This window comes from Amphiprion ocellaris, chromosome 14, assembly GCF_022539595.1.
Source record: "Amphiprion ocellaris isolate individual 3 ecotype Okinawa chromosome 14, ASM2253959v1, whole genome shotgun sequence".
NCBI lineage: Eukaryota > Metazoa > Chordata > Actinopteri > Pomacentridae > Amphiprion > Amphiprion ocellaris.
In genome coordinates, this window is record NC_072779.1 from 21,710,271 (window position 1) to 21,729,081 (window position 18,811).

General features: G+C 39.1%; 1 long non-coding RNA gene across 1 annotated transcript; it reads left to right on the forward strand.

Annotated features, from left to right (window-relative positions):
• Positions 1 to 1,332: 1,332 nt before the first annotated feature.
• LOC129350480 (uncharacterized) lies at positions 1,333 to 8,175 on the forward strand. Its single transcript, XR_008603894.1, has 2 exons — positions 1,333 to 1,703; positions 5,883 to 8,175. It is a non-coding gene; the product is annotated as an uncharacterized LOC129350480 (long non-coding RNA).
• Positions 8,176 to 18,811: the final 10,636 nt, after the last annotated feature.

Genomic DNA, 18,811 nt, shown 5'->3' on the forward strand with positions numbered 1-18,811 from the left:
TACACAGTGACTCTATTTTTTACTGACAGGCACAACGACAGTTTGTATTATTATCACTCTGTCAAGGAAAGTGGTGGAGTTATGTGATGATCAGCGTATGTTTGTCTGTTCGCAACATTACTCAAAAACGTCAAACAAAAAAAAATGTCTATGGTCGGGAAAATCTGCAATAGCCAACCAGAGAGGAGCCTTATTTCACCTGTTTGTCAAAGCTGGAGGACTAACGTATCCTTTCTTCCAAGTCACAAACATTTTCTTTTTCCTTTCCATATACTGCAGCTGCCCTTATCCAGCCTGCGCTGTTGCATCAAGTCTGCATATTGAAACTTATCTGGACTACTTACGACATCATGGTATTTTTGGCCGACTGCATTTGACATTTTAACATGTACTAAATCCTTCACAGGCATACTATATACTGCAGTATGGATACTGGAACTCACCCACATGAACTCGTTTGACCCGAGTAAGGCATATGTACATGAATGAAAGGACAAACATAACATACATACAAACAACTGAAATACCCACTAAACATTTTTATTACAGAATTATTTTGCTACATATGAATTATTTATGCTTAACATGTTTAAGTTGCGTCTCTGGATATTTGAAGGTGTCGGTGCCACTCTTGGTCATGTGTCACTCACTCATTTACTTGATACAACATATGGTAAGAATTCTGCAGTGATTTAGGTATAAGTATTCTGTTGTATTTGTGTTTCTTTGCCCTTCAAGCTGCACCACAGAGGAAAAAAACAGCTTCACATTTAGGTACAGCTGTCTTTTTTTTTTTGAAGCAATAGAAAATAGTCCAGAACCTTCAGGTCTTTTCTCCTACAAATATGTATAGTTACATATTTTATTAGTACACACCAATAATGGAAAACTTGGACCGTGAATGTGGTTTAAATACTCTGTATGTTGCAGGCTGTCATATGAAGCGTTGCCCCTTTGTTTGTCTATTGCTTCCCACAATAAGTCACGCCAGTTTCCTTTTAGAAGACTAAATAGTAAATAGAAATGGCACTTGTTTGTGTTTAAAGTGTGGAAGGAACATGTGGATTTAATTAGATTTATTATGATATACATAACAAATCTAATTAAATCCAAACATCGATGTGACAGTTTAGCACCACGGGGCATCCTATGATGACTGACTTTGAATTGTACAAAATGAAAATAGTGTCATGAAGTCTATTTCATTGATTTATTATCCTTTTTGAGAAACTCTGGACATCCATGAAGGCTTTTGCTTTTAAACACCAACCTCCCCCATTCCTTTCTATTTCTGTCCACAGATCTCGGCTCTCTCCACCATGACAACACAAACTGGCTTTGCTGAGTTTAAAAATCTATCACAACACACAGCATATTGGAAAGAGTGGGAACCTAAAGCAGAAACAGCGACCTAGTCTGTGCTTTATTTATTTATTTTTGGACTGAATATTAGCAGCGAGGGTGGTGAGCTTAGAGATGTGTGATAGGATAAGAAAGGGAAGAGAGAATGTGAACAAATGTTGAGGGTGTGTGTGGGGTTGAGATTATGGAGGAATGCCGGCGGTCCAGGCCAGTCTCCATTGTGGATCTTGAGAGGATTTTCCGCACAATTTTTAGCTCCAGACAATTTGAACAGAGGCTCCATGATCAACACGCACCTACCCATTCTGCATCTTTTCTTCCTGTGAAGCAGTGTCCAACAGGTACCAGAAACTGTGTGTGTTTGTTTGTGTTTGACGTCATTAGAATGTGCATTTTGTTCATTAACTTCAGGCACTTCTGGATTAAAGTTTAAACTTATAATGGAGGTTTGTGTTTTATGAAACTGTTCTTGATGTGACAGAGACCTATTAAGTTGGAGAAGGCATGTAAATTCACAGCAGGTAATTAAACCATTAATTAAACTAAAGTGTACTGCAGGACAAAGTTATGGATGTATCAGAATGCAGCACAAATAAAAATTTTTGTTGGAAAACCAACAATAAGATGGATCTAATTCAGTCATAAATAAATAAATAAATAAATAAATAAATAAATCTGTAAACAAAGAGGGGATTTCAACAAAAGCCAATATTGATATGATCTTTTAAACCAAGATCTTCGTAGACACTGTTGTGAGAAGGAGATAAAAGAGGGTTTCCTTTATGAATCACATAGAGTGAGTGTGACCGTGGCAACACATACACAAACATTGTTGCTACAGTGATTTCAGTGTTTTATTATGGTTTGGTGTGAAGTGGAGGAACCTTGACGCTCAACATAATATCACTGGATGGAGAAAAATGAACATGTGGATTTTTTTCTATATGAGATTTCAGCATGAAATGACAGGCTGGGTTTGCACATGAGAATTCAGTAGAGATTGTGTGGCATAAAATTTAAAAAAAAGCGTAGTGATGTCATGTGAAATGACTTAAGAAATAGATGTGTTGTTCTGGTGATATCAGACTGACACACTATGTATAGCAAATAAATAGGACACAGAATACAAATATCTGAAGATGACTAATACAGTGTTTGAAAGGTACAACCAGCAGCTCCGGGCTGCGGAACTAGTTCTGTTGGAAAATGTAGTCAGATTTTTTACTCCTCCCAAGGCTACAAGTAGATATTAATCTGCACAACTGTCATGTTGGAGGATGTGTGGTGAGAAAAATATAGATCACACTCACTGTTTAAAAAATGGAAAACTACTGGAGTGATGTCTGCACACATTTAACAATGATACTCAGCTCTGATTTACTCAACACGTGGTGCTAAATTTAGCCAATAGAAAATCATACAACATGAAGACTGATACCTTGTAAAAGTTCTATTAGCAATCTGGACATGGTTACTGTGATAATATGTACTATATGCAACATGGAAATATTCACAAATACACGCAGAATTCAACAATCAGCATTTAATGGAAAACAGGAGTCACTAGTAAACTGTTTACAGACTGATACTAATTGTTCCGTTGTATTAAATTTAAAAAACAACAAAAGAAAAGTTTTAAAAAATGATAATCTTACGAAGAGGTTAGGGTAAAGCCTAACTTAGCCAAACCCTAACCCTAGGACAGAGGAGATTTAACACCAAGTTAATAATTTTCACTTCCAAACACCTGCTAAATACAGTGATCAGACATTTAGAAGACCGATGGAAGTGCTAGATTTAGGAGTATTTTCCAAGAAGTATTCCATTTTAGGGAAAAGCTCTACAGTTAAAATGCTGCCTAAACCATAGACCCCTTCCAATATAAAAATACTCTGCTTTGAATATGAACTGATATCACTTTTCCTTCTCCTTACAAAATCCAGAATCTACACACGTTAAATGTGGATCATATTTTGTTAGATGATGATACCGGTGCTCAAAAAAGTGCATTGCCTCTTGAATCTAAATAACCTCTGTAGGGGACAATATTTCTTACAGATTGCATCAGATAAGATTAACATATGATGAAGATATATTGCATCAGCCCTTACGTTCATCTCTGCTCTAAGAGTCGCACTCATCCTTTGCTCATGTCAGGATGGCACTTGATGAACTTTTCATTTTCTGATAACATTTCAGCCATAAATGTCACTAGAACTGTTGTATAAAGGCTGCAAACTTAATTTTGAGACCACCTGTCAAGCATTAGCTAGCTTTTCCTTAATACGTATCTAATACATTTCTTTTGTCTGTATTTCTGTGTGTAATGGTCAATAATGCAACATGATAAAGAGGATTTAAATATTCAATTCTAAAGTGATGGACTTTCTTTGGATCCATATTTATGTAAACTAACATTGAAAAGTTTGGGGTCACTCAGGCAATTTCATGATTTCCACGAAAACTCACTCTTTTATTCATGTGTTAACATAATTGTACAAGGGTTTTCTAATCATCAATCAGCCTTTCAACACCATTAGCTAACACAATGTAGAGTTAGAACACAGGAGTGATGGTTGCTGGAAATGTTCCTCTGTACCCCTATGGAGATATTCCATTAAAAATCAGCTGTTTCAAATGCATATTATTGCGGTGGTCTGCTCCCCAAGTCCCGACAGTTGATATGTGGTTATCTCAGCTTTTCTTCCTCTGGAAAAACCGACTTATGATCTGAATCATAAATCTGAAGACTTTTGGAGAGTCTGGCAACCATTGCACACTTTCCTACAAAAGCTCTAACTTCACCTTTATTGACTCGCAATTACTTCCCTTTAACTGTTTCCTCTTAAGGGTTACTGTTCATTCATTTTAGGAATTCTGTCAGTTGGATAGATGATAGGTGGTTTTATATGTTTATATAATTACTATGTGGAACATACTGCAGCACTTGGTGTTAATGTTGTGTTATTTTTCATGTTGGGATTTTTCTGTTATTTATTGTGATTTGTATGTCTTTTTTGTTGTGAATATTCTTTGAAATAAAAATAAATCTATATTTAAAAAATTAATTTAAAAAATCAGCCTTTTCCAGTTAGAATAGTCATTTATCACATTAACAATTTTTTGGCTGCATTTATGATTAATTTAATGCTATCTTCATTGAAAAAAACTGAAAAATAAGGACATTTCTAAGTGACCCCAAACTTTTGAACGGTAGTGTATGCATTATGTATTTATGTGCAGTATCCTGATTTGTAAAGTTACCAGCAAGTACAATTGTCAGCTGAGAGTTCGATAAATCTGGAACATTACAATATTGCAATCTATCCCAGTGAAATGTAACATCAGAAAGGCATGCTATAAAATAGAAATAATTAAGTAAAGTCTTACAGAACTTTTAGAATTGTACCCAAGTCAGCTTCCAGATCAGTCCTCAAATCTGAATGTGATATGAGGAAAACGTAAGTTTCACAAAGAAAAGTCTGTCAGCTTTCCAGCATTTTCCATGTGAGCACAAGATACTGTATCAGCAGCATCCATGGATTATCAGCTGTCACGTGGCTCCAGCTTTACGTCTCCCAGCAGTATTAAATACAGACTATAGATCAAGCATTGCAGAAAGTGACACCAACTCCAGCACTGGATCCATCGCAGTCACGTTCAGACCCACTATCACTTCCACTCTCAGTGACTGGCTGTTACGCTTGCAACATTTTCTTTCCTGACCTGATTTTTCTGTTGTCACTTAGATTTTATTACCGCAAAATCCATTTGTTTATAATTTCATGTGTAATCCTTATTCTCTACTGCCTCACCAAAGCTTTGAATTTGATCCTGTACAACACCCAAACACATTAGGAGGCCTGATGGGACAGAGGAAGCATTTCCTTTTAAGTAGGGTTTAATGTGCTTCAGTCAGGGCTTCCTTCCACTGTTAATAAGGCACCCATGATGCTGAATATTATTTATATATTTTAAAGGAACACAGGGCTGCAGGGCACAGCTCTGTTTTCAGAAAAATCCCGTCAGCAAGGCCATGACCCCTCCCTTAATCCACTGTTTTCAGCCACTCGCTGCCTGAACGCTGGAGAGCAAACCATGCTGCTGCCCCCTCCCCTCCCTTCCCTTCCCCTCCTCCCCCCCATCCACGCAGAGGATGCACTCTCCTTTTGCTAAATGCTCAAATGACAGTCGTAGCCCACGGGTGCACACTGAAAACCTTGTGAAAGTGATTTAATTGTGCTGTCAGGTCAGTGGAAGCTCACAGGCTACCTGTTAGTGCAATACACCTGCCCACAGCCAAATCACTGGTGGTCAATCTTAGCTGAAATGAAACAGCGTTGAGGGGAGGGGACACACACACACACACACACACACACAGAGGTCCGTGTAAATTGGCCCTGACAGCGGGAAGAATCATCGAAGAAAAGAGCCAGGCTGCAGTTTACTGGCAGCCAGTATTTGACAGTGTAATATCCCTCCAGATTTACTGCTGCTCTCGGTTCTTTTTGCCTCTTTAGTGCTGCTGCTGCTGCTCCAGTGAAGAAATGTGTCACTTTAAAGCTGCAGGTGAACCATATGCATTATTTGTACTGCTGTTTTCCTCATCCACACACACCCTGTCAGGACACTGGTCTCCCTCACAAGGTCGAGCTGATCATATACTTGAAAAGGTTTGACTTGACATAAATAAAGCCTGTGTTGACTTCTGCACACCTACATTCTTAACATTTAAATGTCTTATTTATTGTGCCCAAACAGCTATAATCACCGTGCAGCTAATTTCCAACAAATGTGTAGCAATACTAGTCATACTTTTCAAATAGGTACGTTCAAATCATCACTCATCCATTCAGCACATATTGCACAGGTTTTGTGTAGTTTATGATAAGCTGCTGCCCCCTTGTGGTTATTCAGCTTCTGCAGAGCAGCGTCTTCCATTTTTTACTACAAATGCCTCATCCAAAATTATTCTGTCTTAGTATTCAGTGACAATTCAGTGAATGAGCTTTTAATTTGGATTTATTATCCACTCTTTTTTCTGTCCATTTCCAGGTCCTTGAGGCTGGAATGCTTCCTTGCCATCACAGGTCTTCAGTTCCCTCCACAGATTCTTGATGGTGACAGACAGATAGGAGTAACATTGGACATGACATTTTCAGTCAAAATGTCAAGAACAGGGCGTCCAGGTAGCTCCACTGGTTGAGTGGCTGATCCATAAAAAGGGCCTGTAGTCCTAGAATCCGATGCAGCAGCCTGGGGTCGATTCAAGCTCATGGTCCGTTGCTGCAGGTCCTCCATCCCATTCCCCTCCCTACTTTCCTGTCTGCCTCTTGGCTAATTAATTTTAATAAAGCCAACAAAAGGCCAAAACAATTAACTTCAAAACAAACAAGCATCAAAACAATTCAAATTGATCATGCCCATCTATAATCCATTATTTTTTATCTTTTGTGATTTGTTTATGTCATCTCCAGCTAGTAGCTAATATTATTCACTATAAATCCAAATTTGCCCTGGGTATGAATAATTTTTGGGCTTAATTATACATTTACAAAGTTTACACGTGTAGTTGTATGCAAAAATTTGACCCTGCCAAGCAATTCACATATTTGGGTGATTTGTGAAGGGGAAAAGGAGGAAATTCATACCACTGCAACTAACTTACAGTTCCTCAGATGCTGTTTGTTTTGAATATTTTGGGGTTCACCATTTACCTGTCAGAAAAAGCAGGCAGGATGCAGGAGGACTCACCAGCAGAAGTCTGCCGGTTTCTGTAGTTGCTGAGCAGAAGGTGCATCAGCATGTTGACGGAACCTAAAGCTGTCATGCAGCAGTCTCAGTGGTGAAACTATATAATAAAGTACATTTACTCATTTATATAGTACCAGGCTGTTGCTGTACTTTAGTAAATACACCCAGCTCTTCCTTTCCACCAAACCCACTTCCACTTTCCCTTCCACCTCCCTCTGTGACTCAGTTCAGGAAATCAGATCCTGGTTCTGCTCCAACTCTCTCAAACTCAACAGTGACAAAACTGAGGTTCTCCTCAGTGGCTCTAAATCCATTCTCTCAAAAGCTAACAGTTTCACCCTTACCATCGACAACTCCTCTTTCTCCCCTTTCCCCGCAGGTCAAGAGTCTGGATATCATCCTCGACGGCACTCTGTCATTCCAAACCCACATCAATAACATCACTCGGTCTGCATACTTCCATCTTTGGAACATCAACCGCCTCCGTCCCTCCTCACCCCTGTCAGCACCACAATCCTGGTCCACTCTCTGGTCACCTCCAGCCTGGATTATTCCAACTGCCTTCTCTCTGGTCTCCCCCTTCAAGTCCCTCCATAAACTCCAACTAGTCCAGAATGCTGCAACCCAGATCATCGCCAGGACAACTTCTCTTCACCTCATCACCCCTGTTCTCCAACAACTTCACTGGCTTCCAATCACACACCACATCAATAAAACCATGCTCCTCCCATTTTCAAATCGTCTCAAAACCCACCTGTTCAAACAAGCATACTCACCTCCGACTTGTATTTCTCTTTTTCTTCTGTTTTTAAATTTTTTTTGTTTTGCTAAATGTTCTTCTTTTGGAAACTGTTTGATATAAAGGTGCAGATTACATAAATTTCTTCTTATTTTTTTATTCAGAAGTTTGGAAACTTGTTTTTATATTGTATTGAATTGTTATTTTTTCTTTTGTCAATGAATAAAATAAAAACTAACTAAGATTTCAGTTTGCAATGAGAATTTTTCAAATCTGAATATGTGTTCTAGCACTGCTAGATATTAAAATCTTTTCAGCTACTCTCTGTGTTACTGGTCATTTGTATGTACCACACTGCATGACAGAACTGTAACTTTCCATGACCACAATCATGTCAGTTTACCAAACCTTTGCACAGCTTCCCTTATCAGAGCAGCGTCATCAGATGGTCTCAAGCTTTAAAAATCTTTCTTTAGCTTAATGATTTCATCTCTGAGTATTTAGTGATTGTTAAGCAGTAGCGGCAACAAATCACCCCTCAGTTAAAGACAGTCTTTTCACCAAAAAAACCCCCACACATTACCAAGTCTATCCCAGCTGACTGAGAGTGAAGGCAGGGGACACTCTGGACAGGTCACCAGTCTATCATAGGACTATTCCATTTACAGTTGTGGTTTATTGAACAATCGTGAAACAACAGCGCCCCCTAGTGACATTATACAGGACACTGACGATCAGGATTTCAGCTGCATTTAAATTCTGGTGTGACTGGATTTAACTGAGCAGTTTGTTGCAGTCCATCTTCCATCTGTTGCAGAGGTCTCAGTTACAGAATCAGGCTATTTTATTTTGAAACTCTCCATGTTGTGGATGTTTGGGTGACGTACACTACTGTTCAAAAGTTTGGGGTCATTTAGAAATTTCCTTATTTTTCAAAGAAAAGCAGTTTCTTTAATTACGATAACATTCAATTAATCAGAAATACAGTGTAGACATTATTAATGTGGTAAATGACTATTCTTGCTGGAAACAGCTGATTTTTAATGGAATATCTCCATAGGGGTACAGAGGAACATTTCCAGCAACCATCACTGCTGTGTTCTAATGCTACATTGTGTTAGCTAATGGTGTTGAAAGGCTAATTGATGATTAGAAAATCCTTGTGCAATTATGTTAGCACATGAATAAAAGTGTGAGTTTTCATGGAAAACATGAAACTGCCTGGGTGACCTCAAATTTTTGAATGGCAGCGTATGTCAGCTGTACACCAGACTTCACCTCACCTCACTAAATGATCAGTACAAGACAAGATGGACCTGTGTTGCAGATTCGGTGGTCAGTTTTGCATATTTAAAATGAAACGCTAATGTCAGAATCTGACTTTCTGGGTTCATCTTTGGGCTGTGCTCTGCTGATTTAATTTTTATTCCTTTTGCCTTAGACAGCTACCAGTGTTTTATGATTATGGCTATTTGTAGGAATACAAAGGCAGATTATATGAGCTTAATATTCATAACTCAGTGTAAGTTTGCATGTCTTGTCTGATCAGTTTCTTTCTCTATGGTCACACACACACAAACTTGCATCTGGTGTGTTTATATTCTATTTCAGATATGTTCTATCAGTGAGTCTGGACAGTTTGTGTTCAACACTACAAACGGCAATCATCCTCGTTTGACTTCCTCCATGTCTAGTATGGTTTGTTACAATGAATTATTTGCAGCACTTTGCTAATTATGAGGCTGTCTGTAGAAACTTAGCGAAATAAGCATTTCCAAAGCAGACCATTTGAAATATTAATCAGCACAAGCCAGACAGTTTAGTTTATTCATGTTGCAGGTCTTTGAGAAAGTTGGTGAACTGAATGTAAAATTAATTGAAGCGTTTTATCCTCTTTGAGCTATTTGCTTTTGTGAAAAGCAGACATTTGGATCAAAACAGCACACAACCACCCTCCCCCCCCAACAGACTGTCAGTGAAACTAAACTCTTTCACACCTCATTACAAACTAATGTCTGCTCACTGTATCACAGTTTGAGGTTTTTTATTTGCTGATTTATTGATATGTTCACAATTTCTTCGTGAATAGCCAGACAAACTACACATGTACAGATTTCAGTCTGCAGTTAGCATACTTTTGGAGATCAATGTACATCATGAGTGGTGAATTAGTTGACAAATCAGTTTGTCAGTGCACACTGGTGGACAAACTATGCAATGAAGACACTGTTTCTGAATTATACAACCTGAGCTCCACATTCAGTACTGCAATTTCTTGTTACTTATCAGACGATGTACAGCCAGACAAGCTCTGTTACCTACAAATGCGGTGGTGGAAAAAAGTTTTCGGACACCCCATGCATTTGTGAAATATTGTATTGCAGTAAACCTTTGGCAATATTGCTTCAAATTTGAAACAAGTTTTCACACACATATTAGATTTGTGGCAAACACGCATTGGGCTTCCAGTTAATTTTGCAAAAAACATACTGCAAACAGTCTAATGCACAAGTTTTATGCACTTCGTTTTTCACAGGGTCTCTGGGGGGCTGCAGTCTATCCAAGCTGACTGGGACACAACCGTTTGTGCTCACATACACACCTCTGGGCAATTTAAAATCACCATTTAACCTGTTAGACTCTGGGAGGAAACTATGAACAGGGAGAAGAGCCAACCAGCTGATGCAAACAAATAGCTTTCTTCAACCTTCTTGTGAGACAACGGTGCAAACCCCACAGACGATATACATTTGCATTAAATTTGCTGTAAACATTTTCCACACAGTTTGTCAGAAATCCACAGATCTAATTAGCACATCAAGGTATAATGTTGATGTAATATACCATGTCCATCTAAACATTGTTAACTGAAGGAATCAGCTTTGAGTTTGTGGAGAACAGGACTGTCATTCATCTGAGACTTGTGGTCAAAATTCACTAGAACTTCAGGCTGCGTTCACATGATAGTAAGACAGTTGTCATCAGAGCTTGTAGTTGCAGCGCTGTGGTATGTTTGAAAAGCAAGCAGCTTCCACCTCTGCTTCATTTCAGCTGGTCAAAACTCTAATTTAAGATATCAAGTCAAGATGACACTGAGTAGATAAATTGTCAAAATAAAAAGCGCAACATTCCAATAAGGCAGAATTCCACTTTGACATATTGCATCATTTTGACTAGTCATACTTCTAGTTTAAGATATTTGCAATGTCATTCTGACATTTTCAAACTGAAAGGTCTAAAAAGGGCAATGTAGACATTTGAAAATGATCTGAAATAAATACATCTTGAAGCAGAATGATGACTAGTCAGAGATAAATTGTACAATTCAGCTCAAATATCTGAAAAGTTCTTTGAAGAAATATCTACCTATTAAGTGTTAAAACACCTGGCCATACATACAATGCACTTTTTTTAAACCCTTTCTTTTGTTTGTAGCACATACCTAATCAAAAACGAAATGAACACTTAACAAACACCAGCATCAGAGGAAGCACTTAATATGACAGAAATTAAATCTAGGTGGAAACTATTTGAAGAATACATTCATTTTTCAGGTTGGCACATGTCCCAACTGCTATTGGTTGGAGTTTATGATCCATATTGCAACCAGTCACAAGGACTATGTATTAATCCTGTAGCTGTTTGCAGTGTATTTGGAATCATGTGTATTGGCTACATTGTAATTATTTGCTGCCATGTGGTCTGATAATTACAGTATGATGAGCTTCTAGACGCTCACAAATCAAAAAATCAAGTGACAGTGTGCAGAAGGAAAAATACAAGAGGAAATATTTACCAGCACCGTCTCTGAGATTCCTGACCCCCACTGCTCATCTGTTCCTGATTACAATCCTCAGTATTTGCTCTGGCCCTGTTTCTCTCATTCCCTGTCATTTTGCAGATGCTGTACCTGCTTTCTGTCCTGACAGTTTTTAATGTCACTTTTGTTCTGTTAAAAAAAAAAAACTGCAGTTCCTTGAATGATCACTTGAGGCTAATTCCAGAGAACAGCCAATCTCTGTAGATCACCATGTTAAAATGTCCGTCTGAACAGAAGAAATAAACATGTTTACAGCCTGAAACAGCAAATGGCTTTGGTCTCTATAGCTAATTTCACTCTTCATGACATCTGTGAAGGTTGTTACTAGATGCTTGGACCGTTCATCTTTCATGGTTTTGTGTCTTTGACCTTTGCGTCAGCTGATCAGTGGCCTGTGCGCATTTTGTGAGGCACCAAATGTTCGCAGTCTGTGATTTTGGTCAGTGCTTTATTGTTTTCAGTACAGTCAGCTTTCGGTTCCAGTGTTCCCTTATGTATTATAGAGATGAGTAGCGACCCGTGGCCTGAGTTAATGTCAGGTCCAGACTTCAGGTGAAGCAAAAACTGACAACGTGGTGGAGCCACTGGAGTGGTCTGATCCAGAGCCTCTCTCTGATGGCAGGTCCCTTCCTGTGGCCTGCAATCATTCATACATCAAACCTCCATCCCTGTTGCATCCGATTCCACCAACCGAATAGCCATCTAACTGTGTCATAGTCCACTGTATTGGTCCTCTGCCAAGTACGAGTGGTAAGCTATGCTTAACCGAACCATAACACTGACAATTCTCTTAATGATTTGAGGTTCTGATAAATTGTGTACTTTGACAATCTTTTAAAGACAATATGCCTCTCATAGCCACTGATGGGTCAATATTGAACACATCTATGATAACCTGAAGTGTCAAAAGAGTCGTGGATCCCAGACTCTTCCCAGATTTTAGTTCTGTTAGAACAAACAAAATATTACCATGTTAAACTACTTAATAGGAGACAGGGTCACTCTGTCAGTTCTCTAACTAAATAACTAAATAACTAACTTCTATCACTTTATTGTGCTTTAGTATGATTTGAGGATGGAAGAAAATGTAACCACAGTTGAGGTCTGATCACTAACCTCTGTCAGTGTCTACTTGTATTATTTCCTCATCTTGTTGTGAATTTTCTGTCTCTACATTCTGTTTCTTGTCTGATTTAATATTGGCAATCTTTTATTTTACCGAGTCTCCCTCCTTTCCCCCTTGGGTAAGCATGGTCCAGACAATTTTGTTTAGTTAATAGAATTGTCAAGGTGTGAAGGGACTTGTTAGCTCGCCTTGTTAGAGAGGAGGAGTGGAGGATTTCTTTGTTTACAGAGCGATACTGCCATGTTCCGATAGCTTCTTAGTCACAATGGGAGTTGACCTCAAAACCTCAGGAGTAAGTCTGCAACACTCTGGCTATGAATCAAAAACACAAAAACAAAACATTCTGCAAACTTTCTTGACAGGCTGCTCTTGTGTGATTGACCAGTGAAGGAAACCTGAGGTCAGTCTTTTGTAAATATCAGAATGTTTTACATTTAATATGTGTGTATTTACATTATACATTAAATGGCTATTACTAAAAAATACCATTCATACCAAGCATTTACTTCAAATGTAACCTTCATCTGGTGGCTAAAATGCCCTCATTTGGACAAATGTAACTGCTGGGTATTTGCCAATAAGGCATGTTTCAAACCTTGAGTCTATACAATGAGTTCAACAAGTGGTTTGTGTTTACTAGATGAGCTGAAAGCAAGAGAGCAGCTTCTGTAACAGAAAGAGAGACATTTTATTAGTTTTGATTTTTTTCCCCTAGGATCTGCTGAACCCATAGAATAAAGATTTTTAAATGTTTAAAGTTTGTCATACAAAAAAGTCTGTCTGCACAAGAGAGACCATTCAAGGATTTTACTACACTGCATGTATTTCTGTATTGTTTTCATTCTGTATAAGTAATGAAGTGCAGTCATGCACAGACCAATAATGGTTGAGTCACAAACTACAGCTCAGAATCAATGCTAAACCTGAAGTGATCCAGACTTTGTGAACTTTCTATAATTCTATAAGAAAAATATTTGTAGTGATTGAATTTATAGCCTGCCTGCAATAAAATTCTGCTTGAGCTGGAAGATGCAGTACAAAAACAGCTGAGTATTTGTTGTGATTAGAAACCATGCTCATAATACATTCCTAGAAAATTCTGAAAGTCAACGCTTTTGGGAGGGTTTGCATGCCTTGAAGGCTTAAGAGTTAGAAGCTGTTTTTGACGATTCAAACCAGCAAAATCGTCTTACAATGTTCAGTTTCAGTTTGAACTGCTAGTAGATAGCAGTTGGATACACTCTGCAGAGATACAGACAAACCAACAGCTTGGAAAACAAACCAAGATCCAGGAGCAGTGGTCAAACCAAACTGGTGTCCAGTGCTCCACCACCACTGTACATGGATGACTTTTAGATGATGGCTTAAGGTCCAACAATGCTGTCAAGAAGCCCCTAATCAATGAGAACAGAGGTTAAGCAGATGTTGTTGGGTCCAAGCACACAAGAACTGGACAGCCAGAAATTGGAAGAAGATTCTGTGGTCAGATGAGTCCAGTTTCCAGTTTTATCTTCCTCCTGCTAATGTGAGGGTACGCAGAAGACCAGGTCAAGCATTATCTCCAGCATGTACAATACCTACTGTCAAGCATGGTGGAGGCAGTATCATGGTTTGGTCACCTCACTGTCTGTGATGACACATTGAACTCTGTCAAGTATTGTGCCATTCTCCAAACCCACATGCTCCCTTCTGCATGTTCACTGTTCTGTCGAGGTCAAAACTGGATGTTTCAACAAGATGCCCCTGAAACACATCCCAGGCCAGTAGAACTTGGCTGCAGGAACCCAGCATTCAGGTCTTAGAGTGGCCAGCTCAATCCCCGGACATGAGCCTCATTGACCATCTGTGGTGGATTATCAAAAGGTCTGTTTCAAAGTGTAAACCAAAGAATATATGAGAACTAAAAGCAGTAATTCAAGAAGAATGGGACAAGATTACCCATCAACAGTGTGAAAGGCTCGTGGGGAACATGAAAGCCAGGATTAGAGCTCTACTGTGTGCTAATGGAAGGACTACTAAATGTTAATTCGATGATGTGATGGTTTTTTGTTCAGTTCTGAACACATTCTCTGTTATTTGTTGACTTTGATACTGAAAAAATATTGAAAAGTGACATATTGAAACTGCCAAGAATTTAGTGTTGTTAGTTTTCCATGTAAACAATAAATAAAAAAATATATAATTTGTATTTGTTTGTGTCTGTCTAATGCAGCCACACCTTTTGAAACACAAAAAATGTTTTCCCACAAGCATTTCATGATAATATTTGAGATTGTGTAAAATTTCAAGGGTGTCCGAAAACTTTTTTCCACCACCGTACATCCGACATCTAGTTCAATCCCAGTCACCTGGTTTCATCTCAACTCCTAAACCTCTATCACTGACAGCAGCAGGCTCTGGGTCTGAGAGAAGTCTTCATGGTGTCTCAAGCAATGTAAAAACTCCCACTGAAAGGACGTCAGACCAATTAGCTCTGAAAACCTTGATTACATGACAGAGTGAGTTTTTCTTGCGTCATTTCTCGCCAAACACGAGCCAAAGTGCGTAGGTGCTGAACCTGTGAACACATGCTCACACTAACACAGCTTTTACCTTCATGTCAAAACTTTGACCGCTGCCACCTGCTAAATTCACTCACACTGAACCACTGCAGATGAAGCCTCTGCTCCCTTCCAAAAGCGAAAATGAAGCTGGAAAATGAGCCTGTTTGTTTTTGCACTCTGGAAGTTGTCTCTGCCTTTCGGCGTGTGGCAGCCTGCAGTCAGCACTGCCAACAAGAACTTATGAATTAACATGAGGATCAATCCAAGCTCAGCTGGCTCAGTCCAAAATAGAATTACACTGCTAAATTATACTTCACCACCTAATTATCTACCAGTGAATTGTTTGAGAGAATGAATTATACATTCATTCATTTAGACTTTATAATGAATACAGGTCAAATTTAAGACTAAACACAAGGTGATTAACTCACTAATTTGAGCTTTTTACATTAGTGTGTGTTGAGAATGGCCTGATTTTAGACCCCTCTGCTGAGCTGAGACATACTACAGCGGCTTTATTCCTCCGCCAAGGATGCGGTGGAGTTATGTGATGATCAGTGATTGTTTGTTTGTCTGTCTGTTAGCAATGTTACTCAAAAATGGGCAAACGAATTTGTATGAAATTTTCAGGGAAGGTCAGAAATGACACAAGGATCAAGGGATTAGATTATGGCAGTGATGTGGCTTATAATCTGGATCCATGGATTTGTTAAAGATTTCTGTATCATTGTGAGATAGCGGCACAGCAACTATGACTACAAGTGAACGCTACATCAGCTGCGTGCTGATGATCACATGATTATGATCCTGCTACAAATTGACTTTTGCGGACTTATTGGGACTTATCCGTTGGAAATTAAACAAGGAACAATTGAATAAATGTGTACACATGCATAACACATGCCTGTGCTCAATGCAAGGTAATTTTTTCTTAAAGATTTCATCTGTTGGAAATGATAGAACTGAGCAGCCTTGGCGGAGTATTGTGCTCTCTGAGTGCTTTTCTTATTTTTTATGTTTGTGAAGACCAGTCTGTAGAAAATTGTCTTGCTTAAATCCGGTCCATGGTGCAAAAAAGGTTGGAAACCGCTGCCATAGAGGGTTAACATCAGTGCTACGTGTTCACTGTCAGTCTTAGCAGTTTAATTATCAGATATTGTCTATTTTGACAATTTGGTTCCAGAAAATTACCCCAGTTTGTTTTATGTACCATCTGCTGTCACTTCAGTTTAGCTCAAGTTCACAGCGCACTTGGTGTAAGCTGATGTAAGTGGTTCACCATGACAGTGAGCATAACTCACTGAAATACATACAGAGGCAGAGAAACAGAATTTGGGGAGTCTTTAACATCGTCACAATAGACACACATGGACAAACATGTTGGTACCCCTCGGTTAATGAAAGAAAAACCCACAATGGTCACAGAAATAATTTAAATCTGACAAAAATAATAATAAATAAAAATTCTATGAAAATTAACCAGTGAATATCAGACATTGCTTTTGAACCAATAAGAAAGCACAGTGAGGGATTCATTTTTTTAGGGACTAAAGAAAGAATAGTGTACAGTGTAAAAAACCAAGCATGTTATAGAGGACTATTCATATGTTTTCCATAAATTCTCAATTTATCTGGTGTGAAATTGGCCTTCTGTGAACTTAAATGAACCTCGCTTCATGGTTACAAATGCTGGCTGACTGTGTTCCTGCTCACTCACAGGCCCAGTGGGAATCTGGACCTGGAGTTTGAGCACGAGTGAGTCACCCGGAGAACAACCCAGCACTCCTTCACTCATACTGTCAATATGATAAAAGAAAAAAGAAAAAAACATCATGTAGGAGCAGATGATGGGGACAAAAAGGTGGGTGACTCATTCATACTCTCTCCCTGTTTGACACACACACACACACGTGCGCACACACACACACACACACACACACACACACACACACACACACACACACACGTGCACACACACCTGATGAAGGAGGCATGTGAGCAGCTGAATGAGAGGCAATGTCTTGATGACAATGCTCCAAGGACGGCAGTGACAGGCTGCTCGCTTGCATCAGGTGTTGGTGGGTGGCTGCAGAACAGATGATGTCACAGGGAACAATGCCCGCTCAGGCCGTACGGTAAGTGGCGTTGGCTGGACCAGAAAGGTCATTAACGTTAGTCATGATTATTCATGGTTGGAGCCCACACATGGAAATATCATCTGCTGAGTCATGTTAAGTTTCACGCTGACAACGAGTCAGCACGGAGGCTGGATCTATGTGACCTGCAGATTGTGTGAAGTGATACACTTGAAGATGGAGCACGGATTTCATGTTAGAAAAACTTAAAGGCTGGATATTTATACCTTCATTAACAACTAACTTGTTTGTAATCTTTTCATTTTCTTGTGTAAATCTTTCAGCCCCTGAGCTTAAAACACATTTAATAGAACATACATCAATAAATGAACATGCCTTGTGTTGGTACATTTTTTATGTAGTTTTTGCTGCTGCCCCTGTTCAAAAATACCAGGATTTTTATTTCTACCTTCCAGCATCCTGTGAATTTAGTTCAGCTTGGAATGAAAATCAACTTCACACTGGTTTGACATTAAACCTGTATTCCATTTTAGTGCACAGTCCAAAGTCGCTTCTCTCAGCTGCAGCAAGCTGAGATGACATCTTATGAAAAGGATACTGTAATGAAAAACAAATGATATTATTAAAGGATACAGATGCTGACCATGTCACAAACTTACCTGTTGAGGCAGTTCGACAGCAGCTTTACCACCCAGTGGTAATGTAATGTTTCCTGTGATGGACTTAATGGACTTACATATTAGATGGGGTGGACTTGTTACCATGGTACTCCAGACATGTTGTGAATGGGTTCTACTTTATTCAATCCATCCATCCATCCATCCATCCATCCATCCATCCATCCATCCATCTATACACTGCTTAATTCTCTGTAGGGTTGTGGGGGGCTGGACTCTATCCCAGCTGACTTTGGGTGAAGGCAGGGGACACCCTGGACAGGTCACCAATCTATCAGAGGGTCCCATATAGAAACAGACAACCAAGCACACTCAAACTCACACCTACAGTCAATCTGGAATCACCAATTAATCTCAGCATGTTTCTGGTGGCTGCACAGTTGCTCGGTGGTTAGCACCATGCTGCCTCCTATTTTGACCCAAGCCATAATATTTTCCTAAACCTAACCAAACAGTGGGTGAAAACCAGAAGTAAACGCTTTACAGCAAAACTTAATACTCAGAATAATGAATGTAAATGTGACCAGATCCCCAGTCTTTTGCGTTAAAGTCCAATCGCTGAAGTATCCCTCCATCCTCCGGACCTTCATCCACTCTGTGGTTCCTCCAAACTGGATGCTTTTATTACTAGATTCCAGTCTTAACACATTGTGAGAAAAATGAGGATGCAGTTTAGTTCTATAGGTACCTGACT